This window comes from Mus musculus, chromosome 4, assembly GCF_000001635.26.
Source record: "Mus musculus strain C57BL/6J chromosome 4, GRCm38.p6 C57BL/6J".
Lineage (NCBI taxonomy): Eukaryota > Metazoa > Chordata > Mammalia > Rodentia > Muridae > Mus > Mus musculus.
This window is the reverse complement of record NC_000070.6, coordinates 99146505-99160774: the sequence shown is the minus strand read 5'-3', so window position 1 is coordinate 99160774 and position 14270 is coordinate 99146505.

The following is a 14270-nucleotide window of genomic DNA, read 5'->3' as shown; positions in this document are numbered from 1 at the left end:
CATGAAGAGACAGCATTATTGTGGCATCTTTCACAATAACCAAAAAATTGGGACTGCCCTTGTTTTTGTCTCCCTTTGGCTGGTCCCCCCTCCCCCCCCCCCGCCCCTCCGTGGCTGGTAACCTAGGCAACAGATTAACTGACTTGTGCTTGCTGAGGAGTCATCACAAAAGAATGGAAGTTCATTTTGCCTCACTTGCTTGGGATAACTAAGACTGCGCTCTATTTAGCAGGTTGAAGTTACTATGAAACCTGAAAATTATGCAGAGAGTCCAAATCTACAAGTGTCCAGTTAAAGCAAGGTTTTATTTAGTCCTGGCCAGAAAGATGCACACTGGCCAGGTCCATACCTGGGATTCTCAGAGAATGTTGCTGAATTAGGGCAGTCAAATTCCTTAAAGGCCAATCCCATAAGGCTAAGCACTTTCTGCCTCTGTCTAATTGGGGATGAGCATACATCCTGAGGTGCTTCCTGTCACACATCTCCCACCTATGTGTGGTCCAGCACATCCTTTGCAACTGGGGCAACCAACCTTGTGTGCTGAAGTGAAAACACATGATTTATTATCTTACATGAACATCAAATGGAACATTCCAAAAAGTTATTTGTCCCTGCCAGGCAGTGGTGGCACACACCTTTAATCCCTGCACTTGGGAGGCAGAGGCAGGAGGATCTCTGAGTTTGAGGCCAGCCTGGTCTACAGAGTAAGTTCCAGGACAACCAGGGCTATACAGGAAAAAAACCTGTCTCGAAAACCAAAAATGAGAAAAGAGGAGGAGGAGGAGGAGGAGGAGGAGAGTTATTTTTTCCTGGGCATGAAGGGTTTATAGATAGATTAATGATAGCCCTTATGCTACCTTCACTTGGTTAAAAGAACAATTGGTTTTTGAAATCTAGGATCTTAGAGACTTGACCTAGAAAACAAGAACATCTGGGAGCCAGAGAGAAGGTAATGGAGTCAAGATAATTTGAGTATGAAACAGTAAGGAAGGCCTCTAGGAGCTATGCTCCTTATAGTAGTTTGGAAGTAACAGGAATCTTGAGAGGCGTGTGTGTGTGTGTGTGTGTGTGTGTGTGTGTGTGTGTGTGTGTGTGTCCCCATGTCCCTGGAGACGAGCTGAGCAAAGTCATCCCTGTGGAATGAGGGTCCCAGCTGTCAACATCTGGCAGAAAGAGCAGATATCTCTTCATGGAAGTGGTCGCCTTTCAAAAGACTCTGTGATTTGGGCAACTGACATCTCATCAGTGTAGTAATGGACTGAGAGCTTTCCTCCTGCTCTTCTCATCATGGGTCTTCTTACATAAGCCTTGACCGTCTTTCATAGGAGATGAAGTGAAGCCCCCTAACAAGAGTTATCGACCGTAACAGACTTGATTAATTTAGCCCTGGAAAACAGTAAGATGTAGCATTTCCCACACTTTCATTGTGTCAGTAATCTCAACGAAAAACCAGAGCTACTGGCCTGCCAAGTTAATGGAGTCTAAAAGGTTTCTATCTACTTGTCACGGATGTTAGTTCTGATACAGTGGTAAACAAGGAATGGCTGTTCTGGAGAGCTAGAACCAGCCTAAGATAAAGTAACTAACCTCTGGACCTGCAACATTCCAACCTCCCCACAAGTTAAGATACAGTAACTAACCTCTGGACCTGCAACATTCCAACCTCCCCACGGTATCAGTTCCAATGAATCAGTCAGCTTCAGCAGACACAACTTCCTTTCAGGAATTCTCTTTCTTAATAAGTCTATCACTGTATAGCAATAGTACCACAAACCTAATAGACTAAAACATCATTCATTGGTTAAAGATTCAAGACAAATTCATTTGAACTCTCCTCCTTTCTCTGACCTGTGAGCTAGGTATAACTTCACTTCAGTCCTGTGAGTCCTGGTGCCTCAGCAGCTTCAGTCAGATATTCTGTAAGGTTCCACTGGAACGGGACCCTTGACCAAGTTCACCTGGCTACTGGTCACGTTCACATTCTTGCAGGCTGGCAGACTGAGGATCTTATTCCACAGATGGTATCTTTAATTCCTTGTGACATAAGTCTTTCCTTGTGGTCACTTGCTTCATCAGGACCAGTGAGTCAGTGGAGTTCACCAGCAGGGTCAAAGTTACAGCTGCATGCTCTGTGGTCATGCACAGCGTCTCGTCATCTGGGCTATATGCCACTGGTTAAAGCAAGCCACAGACTTCATCCACATTCAAGGAGAGGGGCTTAACACAGGGCGTGAGTTCCAGAATAAAGAGTATTTGTGTTCATCTTTATATGTACAACCTAAGTTATAGAATAATTTTATAATAATACTGAGAAGTTTGTGGGGACAAAGCCCACAAATCAAATACAGTGTTTACCATGATGGTTGTCACATTAGCATTCTTTTTTTAAAGCTTTATTTTATGTGTATGGGTGTTTTACCTATGTGTATATATGGGTGTATCACTTGTGATGGTCTCAGAGGCCAGAAGGAGCCATCTGATTTCTTGGAACTAGAGTTACAGACAGCCGTGGGCCACCATGAGCATGCTGGGAATTAAACCTGAATCTCAGTTATTTCTCTAGCCTCCATACTAGTATTCTTTTGCTAAATAGTCATTTACATACTTATAGCTTGCCACTTTATTATACATGCTTTTAAAAACATTTTTCTAATTATTCCTGAAAGGAGATTGTAGAGAGGAATATCTTGGCTGTTGTATGGATGCATCACCTGTCAATTTAAGAACCTATGCCCTATAGGAAAGGATAGAATAAAAGTTGAGACATTGCTGGGCAGTGGTGGCACACGCCTTTGATCTCAGCTCTTGGGGAGGCAGAGGCAGGTGGATTTCTGAGTTCCAGGTCAACTTGGTCTACAAAGTGAGTTCCAGGACAGCCAGGGCTACACAGAGAAACCCTGTCTCGAAAAACCAAAAAAACAAAAACAAAAACAAAAACAAAAAAACAAAAACCAAAACCAAAACCAAAAAACCAAACCAAAACAAAACAAAACAAAAAACCAAAAACAAACAAACAAAAAAGTTGAGACATCTGAAAAGCAGAAAGAATTCTGGGATAGAGCAAGGTGTGGGAGGAGACACAGGGGTGTCAGGATGTGAAGAGGACTGGCACATGGTACCTGAGCAGAGGTAAGCAGCCACATAGCCACATGGCAGAACGTAGATTAGTATAAATGGCTTATTTTAAACTATTAGTTAGCCAGGGAACGACCCTAGCTATATGGTATAGGTATTTGTAAGTATATTTTGAGTCTGAGTTCTTCTGGGGAACTTGGGGCTAGGATGAAAAACAGCCCATCATACAACTGGGAATGGATATAAATAAATAAGTAAATAAATAAATCAATAATCATGCATGATAGAGTTACTGTAAAAATAATCACTTTATTAAAGGGGAGCTAGGGTCTGAAGTATGTAGTATGTAACATTTACTCAACTGAGGAAAACACTCATGCCTACTAATCAGCTATAGAAAGCGCTCCTGTGAATCTTGATTTACACATTGCCGTGGCTTGACTGAGATGCACACACACACACACACACACACACACACACACACACACACACGTTTACTGTCTCTGCTTTGTGCTTACAGCAAAGGACTTGACCTCTCCCTCAGCATCCTGCTGCAGATGCAGAGGCTGACCCCTGTGGTCAGGCTTCTGCTCTGCCGTCAAGGGCTCCGCCTATCCCTTTGGAACTGTAAGTTAAAATAAACGTTATCTCCCTTAAGTTGCTTTTGGCCAGGGGACTTTGCCACAGGAACAGAAAGTAGCTAATGCTTGTATGAAAATGCAAATTAAAACAGTGATGTGCAAATATTATGTCATATTGACAAAGATTTGAAGGTTCTGTTAGGGGAGCTTGTGGGAAGAAACAGATAAGAAACTAACAAATGTAACAGATATCTGTGGGATACAGATAGGTGCAATGAAGAAAATTACAGTGGGATGAAGAGTCAGAGCGACAGAGCCGCAAACCCAGCTCCGGTGGTGCTTGTATGTGTGTGCGTGGAAAGCAGAGGACTACTGTATGTATTGTACCCTGTGTGCCATCTACTTACATTTGATTGATTGATTTTCTGGTGATTTATTGATTAAGTATGTTTACACATGCCACAGCGTATGTGGGATTCAGAGGAAAACTAGCAGGTTCTCTTTTTCCCATGTATAGGTTCCAGGGATCAAACTCAGGTCCTTCACTTTGGTAGCAGCTTCCTTACCCAATTAGAAATCTTGTGCCACACTCCTTCTCCATTTTGTTTCTGAGGCAGGATTTCTCTATGTAACAGCCCTAGCCTAGTGAGTCCTGGAACTGCTTTCTACACCAGGCTGCCTCAGACTAACTCACAGAAATCTGCCTGTCTCTGCCTCCTGAGTGTACCACCAAAACTGTCTCCCTCCTCCTTTAAAAAAAAATTAATTAATTAAAATAAATATATTTTTTTTGTTTATTGCCAGGATTTTCCCACGTATCTCTGGCTGGCCAGGAACTTGCTAAGTATACCTGGCTGGCCCCAAACTTAAAGAGATCTGCCTGCTTCTGCCAAATGCTGGGATTAAAAACATGTGCCACCATGCTTGTCCTGGCCATTTTTTAAAGACAAGGCCTGTAACCAACATGGAACTTATCAACAAGATTTGCTTTCTGGACTGTGACCCCCCCCTCCCCCCAGGTATCTCTTGACTCTGACTCCTCAATATTGAGATTGCAAGTGTGTGCCACACAATTACATTTTTAATGGGTTCTGGGGATCAACTATTGTTATCAATTACTACTACTACTACTATTATGCTTGTGAGTGACCAAGACATCTCCCTAGCCCCAATGTTGCCAATTGTATAAAGAATAATCTAAATGACTTTTCTCGGGGCGGGGGGGGGGGGGGGATAAAGAAAGTGAAAGTGAGCCTTTAAATCCCAAAGTAAAGATATTTCATAAAAAATGTAAGTGCCAAAACTCAAACATGGTTTGCAAAGTAGTAGGCGTGAGGAGAAGCCTGGTGCAGCTGATTCACAGAGACAAGGAGGAAAATGGAAGAAAATGAAGTTGGAGAGGTGGCCAGGGGCTAGGTGGTAGAGATCTGGTAGATTGTATTAACTAAAACAAAATAATTTTACTCCATGAAGCCATCTGTGATTGATAGCTGGGGAAGAGTCATGGTTGTGTTGATGTTTAAAAGCAATCTGTGGCTGCTGCCCTGTGGGGACGAAGTAGAAATGGTATAAAGTGGGAGCAGAGGTCTGGTGTGAAGTGGGAGCAGAGGTCTGAGAGGTCTGGTATAAAGTGGAGTAGAGGTCTAAGAGGACTGGTGTGAAGGGGAAGCAGAGGTCTGAGAGGTCTAGTGTGAAGTGGGAGCAGAGGTCTGAGGTCTGAATGTCCACTGTGAACGAGAATTCCTAGAGAGAAGCTGTGTATCAAAGGCTGATTGGTTGGATCTGGAGAGGTTGGAATGCTATATAGGTCCTTAGCCTATGTCTAGTTTATGCTGGATGCCCTTTAGGCTCCTAAAGACCCGTTGCTTGCCCATCTCTGTGTCAGACCCAATATCCTGTGACTAACGGATTGAAGACCTCTTGAAATGCACTAACAACACCCAGCTTCTACCCACCCACTTTCCAAGAGTCAGCAAAGAGTCTGAGGCTATAGCTGACATCTCTCTGCTTCAGAGTAACTACCTACTTAGTGTTACCACCAATGTATTTCCAGTAAGTGCCTTGATTCAAGACTTTCTTTATTCTGTTACTATAAAAACTTCATGAAAATGCTACCATACTAGGACATGGAATTTAAGATAAAATGAGTATGTTTCTGGGCCATGCTAACCCATATTTGGCTCCAGAATAAACTATCTCTTGTCCCCTTTGAGGTGACAGCTGTGTTTTTTACATCAATACTACTAAGTGGCCAAACAGAACTTAAGATTTCCTAGCTCCCTCCTGACCCTCTCTTCCCTGGCTCAGTTAAGGGGACCGCCACTCTCTAAGCTGATTGCTTCTGTCCTCCACAGTTCCTACACCTTTGCTTGGTCAAGTTTCTTTGACCAAGGAACTCACAAATCCGTGCTCTTTCCATCCCTACTGCTGCTGTCATCCTCTTAGCTCACATTTGGATAGCCACACCCCCTCTGCATCTACTTCCAGCTCTCCCCCACCCCCACTCATTATTCTCCACCTGGGACTGTGTTTTCAACTTTCTTTTGGAAATATAAATCAGATCATAGCATAAGCTAAAATTTTAGCTTTAGGTTTTCTTAGTTGCCTAGAGTAGTAGCAACATTTTCCTGTTGGTCTTATAAAATCTTACGTGATTTGGTTTAACCTCACTTCAAATGCATCTCCTGTTTGTGATAGGTAGAATCTGGGGACCCCATTCTCCTTACCCTTGCTGTTGTACCCCGTAACTGAGCTATATTATTTGGCAACAGGGATGCTATCTGAACCCTTGAAAATGGAGGCAGAAGGGGAAATCAGAAAAATTCAAAAGACAGGATAGATGTGGCCCTTTCTCTCTCTGCTTTGAAGAAGGCTATGACCTGAAGGGTGACACAGTTTTCTAAGACAAATTTCCCAAGCCCATTTAGTCTTGGGTCTGCAAGGTCACAGGTGAGCACTGTTTTAAGTTTGTGTGACTGGTTAATGTAGCAGCAAATAATTAATACCACCTTTTCCTGCTCACTGTGTTTTACAATGCAGAGAAAAGGTCTCAACTCTTCAACCCTCCCCAGTATTCTCCAAATAAGTTTCTTCCTACTCCTATCTGTGCACCTAGCCTTTCCTGCTTGGGAAATTCTATCCTACTTATCACCGATTCTTACTCCTCCTTTAGATGACAGCTTAAATGTCAGACCCCTAAAGAGAGCCTTTCCCTAACTACCCCAGCTTAAGTGGCAGGTTCCTAGCTTACTGTCTTACTTCCCTATTATTTTCTGCCTCGTGTCAGAAGACCACTCCCATGCATAAACGTTCTAAGCGCTTTCCATTTAAACATTGTGAGGCTGTGAAATGAGTGACTTTGCTATTCTCTGCTTACAGATGAGAACACGAAAGCAGGAGACCGAGAAACTCGCAAGGATCACATACCTGGGAAGGGGCAGCACTGAGATTTGAACCCAGGAAGTCTTACCTCATGCTTGTATGAAACTTTCTTCATTAGAAATAATGATCAGGGGTTTGAAGAGATGGTTTAGCAGCTAGAGCTCTTTCCATCCTTGCAGAAAGTTGGGGTTGGATTTTTAGTTCCCATGTTGGATGCATGTTAGGTGACTCACAACCACCCATAACTCCAGCTCCAGGAGAGCTGCATCTTACACCCTCTTCGAGCCTGTACAGGCACAACATGATTTTTAAGCTTTATTTATTTTTATTTTATTTACACGAATGTTTGTCTGCATATATATATATATATGCCTGTGGAGGCCAGGTGTCTGTGGAAGTCAGAAGTGGGTGTCAGATACCCTGGGATTGGAATTACAGACAGTTATGAGCCACCAGGTAGGTGCTGGGAATCAAAACCCAGGCTTTGTGCAAAAGTAGCCAGTGCTCTTAACCTCTGAGACATCTCTCTACCTTCATAAAATAAAATCTGAAAAAAGACAAGACAAAAAAAGATCAGTTTTGTGAATGAACATTGGCCCAGAATATATAGTTCTTCTCATTTGGTGAAATTATTTGTTCAGAATGGTTTATCAAAAGATACTGGGAACCGGGCATGGTGGCACACGCCTTTAATCCCAGCACTCGGGAGGCAGAGGCAGGTAGATTTCTGAGTTCAAGGCCAATCTGGTCTACAAAGTGAGTTCCAGGACAGCCAGGGCTATACAGAGAAACCCTGTCTCGAAAAACAAACAAACAAACAAACAAACAAACAAACAAACAGAAACCAAAAGATACTGGGGCACGGAGGAAGCTCACTCTTAGCTCCTGACAAGTAGCTCTGGGCTTTTATAACATTCCTTTGGAGGCGTCTCTGGTACTCTGCTCTATGACATAGCCTAATTCAGGGAAGTCTTTCTGGTGGTCATCAACTATCTTTGGCTGCCTATAGTCGCCGGCATGTGTCTAATACACACTGACTTCTCTGCCTCTATGGGGTGAATTTCTCCTAGTAACAGCATGTAATAACTATTTCTATTTTCTTTCTGTCCCATGGCAGTTTCTCTCTGGACAACACAAGCGGCCCTTCCCACCTTTGAACACCCAAATTATAATACACGCTTGAGAATGCTCTCCACCCCCTCTGAAAATCTCTCTGGTGTACCCTTTTCCTGCTATAAATAATAATCAGTGTTCAAGATCTCCCGGCTCACCCCATTGACTCCAAACAACCTCGTAAAGCCAAGACTCTAGCCTGTAAAACACTTCCTCAATAGCCTAACAGGAAACAAAGACAGCTAGTCCCAGGCCTTTAACCCAGGCTGCTGGAGTCCACCAGAGCTAATTGTTTAGATTTCCTGTATTTGAAGCACAAATGCTTCCTTTTCCAATAATAGACTCGCTAAGGCCTCAGTCAACACAGCAAAATTAGGGCCTTCAAGGAAAGCCTGTGTTCAGACTGTGCTTAGAGGTAATTTAGCTTGGGAGGTCTGTGGCCCTGCACCATGGTTCATAAAAGGAATGGCAGGGCCTCTCAGTTCTCAGACTCTCGATTATAGTTCTGGAGGGGGGTGCCCTGCCAGCAGTGACTCCCTTATTTTATGCCACTTCAAGGAGTTCAGAGTCTATTTCTTATAAACCACAAAAGAAAAAGTGGGTGTGCCTAGTATGCAAATATGACTTTCCAAGGAATGCACACCCCTAAGCTCAATGTAGAACACTGTTTATGAAATGGGGTTTGACTCCCAAGCCCACATCTGCCTCTGCCTCTGCCTCTGCCTCTGCCTCTGCCTCTGCCTCTGCCTCTGCCTCTGCCTCTGCCTCTGCCTCTGCCTCTGCCTCTGCCTCTGCCTCTGCCTCTGCCTCTGCCTCTGCCTCTGCCTCTGCCTCTGCCTCTGCCCTGTGATCCTGGGTTCCAGCCACACCAGATCATTGTCCATGGCTCAGCACATTCTGTGCTTTTCCACATCTTGCTCTCCCAGCATTTGCTCAGGAGTGTCTTCTAATGTGCCTACTGTTCGTCAACTCTGGTCGTGACATCATTTGTTAGCTGTGCCCACCTCCTTCTCTAAAGAGCAAATACGATAGGGAAAGGTATGTAGTGGCTCGCCTCCAGGTTAGCAGAGAACATAGGAAGGAAAGGAGGGTGGCATGGGACTGTTGGCTATTTATTTTTTATAGCCTATGGGTCCCAGAGGGAAGAAAAGTTCTCTCTGTAATAGAAACCCTTCTTGGAACCTAAAATCTTAGAGCGTGTGGGAAGAATTTGACAGTGAATGGGGAAAGAGTAAGCTAAAAGTGATAGCCAGATGATCTCCCTCAAGTCAGACCTTTAAATATAAAGAAAAGAAAAATTCCATGGTGCAACACGTAGACTTCTCACTACAAGAAACTATGACAATCGAGGAATACTCTACATCGGGACTACTTATTTTGTGCAAGACATTTTTTTTCAGTTTTATTTTATGTGTTTTGCTTCCATTTATATTGTGTGCATGCCTGGTGACCATGGACAACAGAAAGGGGGCATTGGACTTCCTGGGACTGGAGTTTGGAGTTATAGATGATTGTGAGCCGCCGTGTGGGTGCTGAGAATTGAACCTGAGTCCTCTGTAAAAGCAATGTGTAGAGAAATAGTATGTCTTCCCAGTGAGAGATCACTCAGCATGCCTAGAGATTAATGAAGTTTTTTTAGTTATGCTTGTCCCGATGGAGCTAGTGCTCAAAGAGGAACCGGCGAGCTAGCTATAGGCAAGAAAAATGAGAGTGAGGGTATTCAATTATGAACCCTAAAAACTAGATACGCAGCTGAAGGATCTGGTGTTTTCCCGGTAGGATTTTGATCTTGCTGAGGTCTGATCTTTACCTGCTCTGTCCCCACCCCTCTCTTTTGGACTGGAATACTTACTCTACGCCATTGCATATTAGACATACATGACGCAGCGTTTGATATTGTCAGAACTCACAGTTAAGCTTGTCTCGAGGGTAAAAGCACACTTTGGGCTTTTGAACGCTGCTGCTTCTCTAATACTGTGGAGATGCTTAGAAACGGACTAAGTGCACTTTGCATTATGAGAATGAGACTTTGGGGACCAGGGCAGGAGTATTATGGTTTCAAGTGCCGTGTTCACGTGTCATTTTGACAAAGGGTAGACTTGTCATTGGTCATCTTGGTTGTCAGCTAGACTGGATCTATAAGCAGCATGGAAATATACCCCTGCATGTATCTATGTGGTGCCTCCAGAGGAGTTTGGATAAGGAGGAAAGACCCATCCTGAATGAGGGCTGCATCATCTCGTGGGCTTGGCTTCGGGATGAATAAAATTGAATAGAGTACTAGCAGTCACCTCTCTGATGACTGACTACAGACACAATGTGACCAACTGTCCCAGGCTCCTGCTACCATGCCTTCCTTCCCTCCCAGAGTTGTCCACATCCTCCAAGTCTAGTCCCAAATAAACCTTTCCTGCCCTTGGTTCGTTCTGTAAAGTATTTTGTCACAGGAATGAGAAAAGTTGCTACTAATACAATTATATGAATTACATATTGTAGGGCTTTGGGGGTCCGGCCTGCATTTTAATAATAAAGACTCAGAGACATCCGTATAGTAAAAGGCTGCTGGCCTGGTTGCTGAGGCTGTTGTTCAGCTGACTTCCCTGCCATTGTGTCTCTCCCTGTGGTTCTCCTTGCTATTCTGCCTTGCTTCTGTCTTCTCTGCCTGGTCTTCTGCCCCAGCACCAGTCCACAACTCTTTGCCATACTCCTAACTTAGCCAGTCTGAACCAATCAGCAGCAGGAACATGCCCCACCCATCTCTCTGCACTGACTTTTGCCATTGAGGTTCCCCCATGGCAAATTGCGTTTTCCTTTTGGGCAGATGAGAAAGGGACAAACATTTACATATCCTGTTAGCCTGGTGCCAGCATAGCCATTAACGATTGAGAATACAGGGACACACTTACAGTCAGTGATACAATATGTGTGGATTATCCCAACAGTTATATAAAGAATATTATACAAGTAACTGTTTTAATCTGATGATACCAACAACTTTGATCACTTGCAAATTCCATCTTTTCTTTTCTTTTCTTCTCGTTTTTTGTTTTTAAGCAGAATCTAAATGTGAAGCTCTGGCTGGTCTGAACTCTATATAAACCAGGCTGGCCTTGAACTCACAGAGATTTACCAGCCTCTGCCTTCCAAGTGTTGGGATTTAAGAACATGGGCCACTATGCTCAGCCGTAGACGCTCAACACTTGTATTCTTCTTCTGCACAATTTGTTGACTGTCTTTTGTTGATCTTTTACAGGCTGTGTCCCTTACCACATAATAACTATAGTTACTTTAACAGTTTTGTCTTTAAACTTCACACTAGAGATATAGTTGATTTGTTACACTACAATTACAGAAATGGGGGTTTTGAATAGAATAGACTTATTTTCCTAGTGAGTTTTATATTTTCTTTGTTTCTTTCTTTGTCTCTTTCTTTCTCTCTCTTTCTTTCTCTGTCTGTCTGTCTGTCTGTCTGTCTGTCTGTCTGTCTGTCTGTCTTGTCTTGTCTTGTTTTGAGACAAAGCCTCACTATACAACCTTAGCTGGCCTGGAACTCACAGAGATCGACTGCAGGGCAGGGAGCATGGGGGAATAAATGGGGAGTGGGAGAAAACCCATGTCCCGCAGAGTTCCAGTGCTTTTTTAGGCAGGCGGACGGACGCGGAAGAACTGCTTTCCACATGCTCCAGGTGGGTGTCTGGCTGTGGGAAGCTATGGGCCCAGCCTGCAGGGGTGGACAAGGGGCAGTCCTAGGTACCAGGTTCTCAGCCTCAGGCATCCCAGACACAGCTGCTGGATACCATGGAAGAGCTGAGAACAGAATGGGGGCCCTGGGGACTGCTCGGTCAGCCCTGGGGCTGGGCCAAAGGGCGAAGGGCGGAGAGGGCAGGGGGAGAGGGGAGCTCTGGGCGGTTCCCATGCAGAGTCCTTGGTCTGGTCGTGGCTGGAGGGCAGGAAGGCAGGAAGGCCTTCCAGAGGGAGGTTAGACACGGTTCTTAGGGGAAAGCTCGGGCAGGCCTTGATGAGCAGAGACAGTCTATGGTTTTAGAGTTTTATTGTAGAAAGGCAGGGGGAAAGAGAGAAGGTAGAAAGAGAGAGGCCTACCATAGTCACGTAGAGAGAGGGGGAGGGGAGAGAGAGAAAAGGAGAGCTAGAAAGGTGAAAGCTTAAAGAGAACGAAGAGGGGCCAAGCAGCCCCTTTAATAGTGGGCTGGGCTATCAGGTAACTGTGGGAAGGAGCATACCTGGCTATAGTCAGGTAAACTGTGGGGGTGGAGTCTAGCCAGAATGCCAGGAGCTTGGGACATTGAGTGCATGTGCTTGACTGATAGCCACACACCTCTCCTGCGGGGGCAGTGGAGGCGGTAACTTCGACAGGAGCCAGGGGTCCAGGAGACATGATTGAACACCTTCCATCCCATGTAGGTGGAAATCACCACCCATTGGGTCCCTGGGATTCAAGACCTATGCTCGACTGGAGACCAGGTTGTCTGTGTGCAGCCCACTGCCCCACAATTGACTAGTAAGCTATTTCTCTGCTAGTAAAAATGAGCCAATTCAAACCAGATTAGAGTATATGTACACAGGTTTGTTGGAAAAACAACAAATCCTTGGTGGGTGAGTTCACTGGTCCCAAGGACCAAGGCCCAGGAAGTCATAGTGGAGAAGGAAACAGAAAAGAGAAGGGGGGAGAGAAAGAAGGCGCATGCAGAGAGCAGGAAGTGGGAGGAGAGGCCAAAATATCTGGAATACATAGATGAGTCCCTGGTGGGAGGGCAGCACAGTCCTTCTTTGTTTTCTGTGGTCTAGGACACTGAAGAATACACAGCTCTGTCAACCGGCGGAGCTCGACAAAGCAGAAGCCAGTCCCTTGGGTGACTTGGTTATAAAAGCTGAATTGCTTGAAGCTCGCATCAAGTGCTTCCATAGCTGAGCGCAGAACTGGGCTTATTGCTGGTTCAGCTCAGGGAAGATGGTACTAAGAGTACTCCTCATTCAAGCAAACAAAAGATTCCTGCCTACCTTGCAGAGGGAGGGATCAGGTGTGGAGTTATTGCTGAAGGGAGCCAGGGAGAAAAGTTCCGAGACAGCTCATTTCCCCAACAATTCCAGAGGTATTACCCCTCTGCCACCCTCCCAGGGTAACTTGCAAGAGTTTGTTTTGTGTCTGGAGCCAAGTGGAAGAGACACTATCACTAACTCTCCCTCTCTTTTTATTTTTCTGATAGAGGTTACACATTTCTAGGGACACTTGCTGAGGAGGTAACGGGAGACAGAAGATCTTGGGAGCAATTCAGAGGAAAAAGAAGACCAAGTAACCCACTGTTTTCGCTGGCAGAGGCCTCAACTCTCTTTCCACAGAGTGCTTAGCTGGCATTGTCACTGAAGCAAAATGAGAAAGAAGGTTGAAGAGCCGCTCACTCTCTTCGTAAGTAAGAGGCTTCGCACCAACGCTGCAGGAGAATCTTTTGGCTTGGTGTCATTGCTGAAGCACCCTGGTGATAACCTCCTTTGCCAAGGTGTTCTCTGAGATGAGAGTCACTGATAGAGCACTAGCAGGTACAACCCTACACTCAGTCTCCAGCACCATAATAAGCAACCTAAGTGGGCTGAAGATGTGGCTCAGCAGTTAAGTACACGTATTGCTTCTGTAGAGGACCCAGGTTCGATTACCAGCACCCACATGGTAGCTTATAATCTTCTATACCTCTAGTTCCAGGGGATCTAGCACCCTCTTCTGGCCTCTGCAGATACTAGGCACTTGTACATTCAGCACACATACATGCAAGCAAAAACACTCATCCGTATAAAATAAAATAAAATAAATCTAAAACAAAAATGAAACACCTTAAAGTTAAATTACAAATTAAATAAAAAATGAAGTTGGTTTCAGCTTACACTAGTCAGAGCATGTTGCTACTTCCTATCTGACATAAACAGTAAAGAAAGAAAGGGGGTGGGGACAGAAAGGGAAAGTGCTGGCAAGAGAATAATTTACACAAATACTTAGAAATGGATCACCATACTTTTTTCACTGCATTTTTCCTTGAATTTTTTTCTATTCCACACACAACTGAAATTCTTGCACTTGAAAAGTATATTGCAAATATTTAGATATGGCCA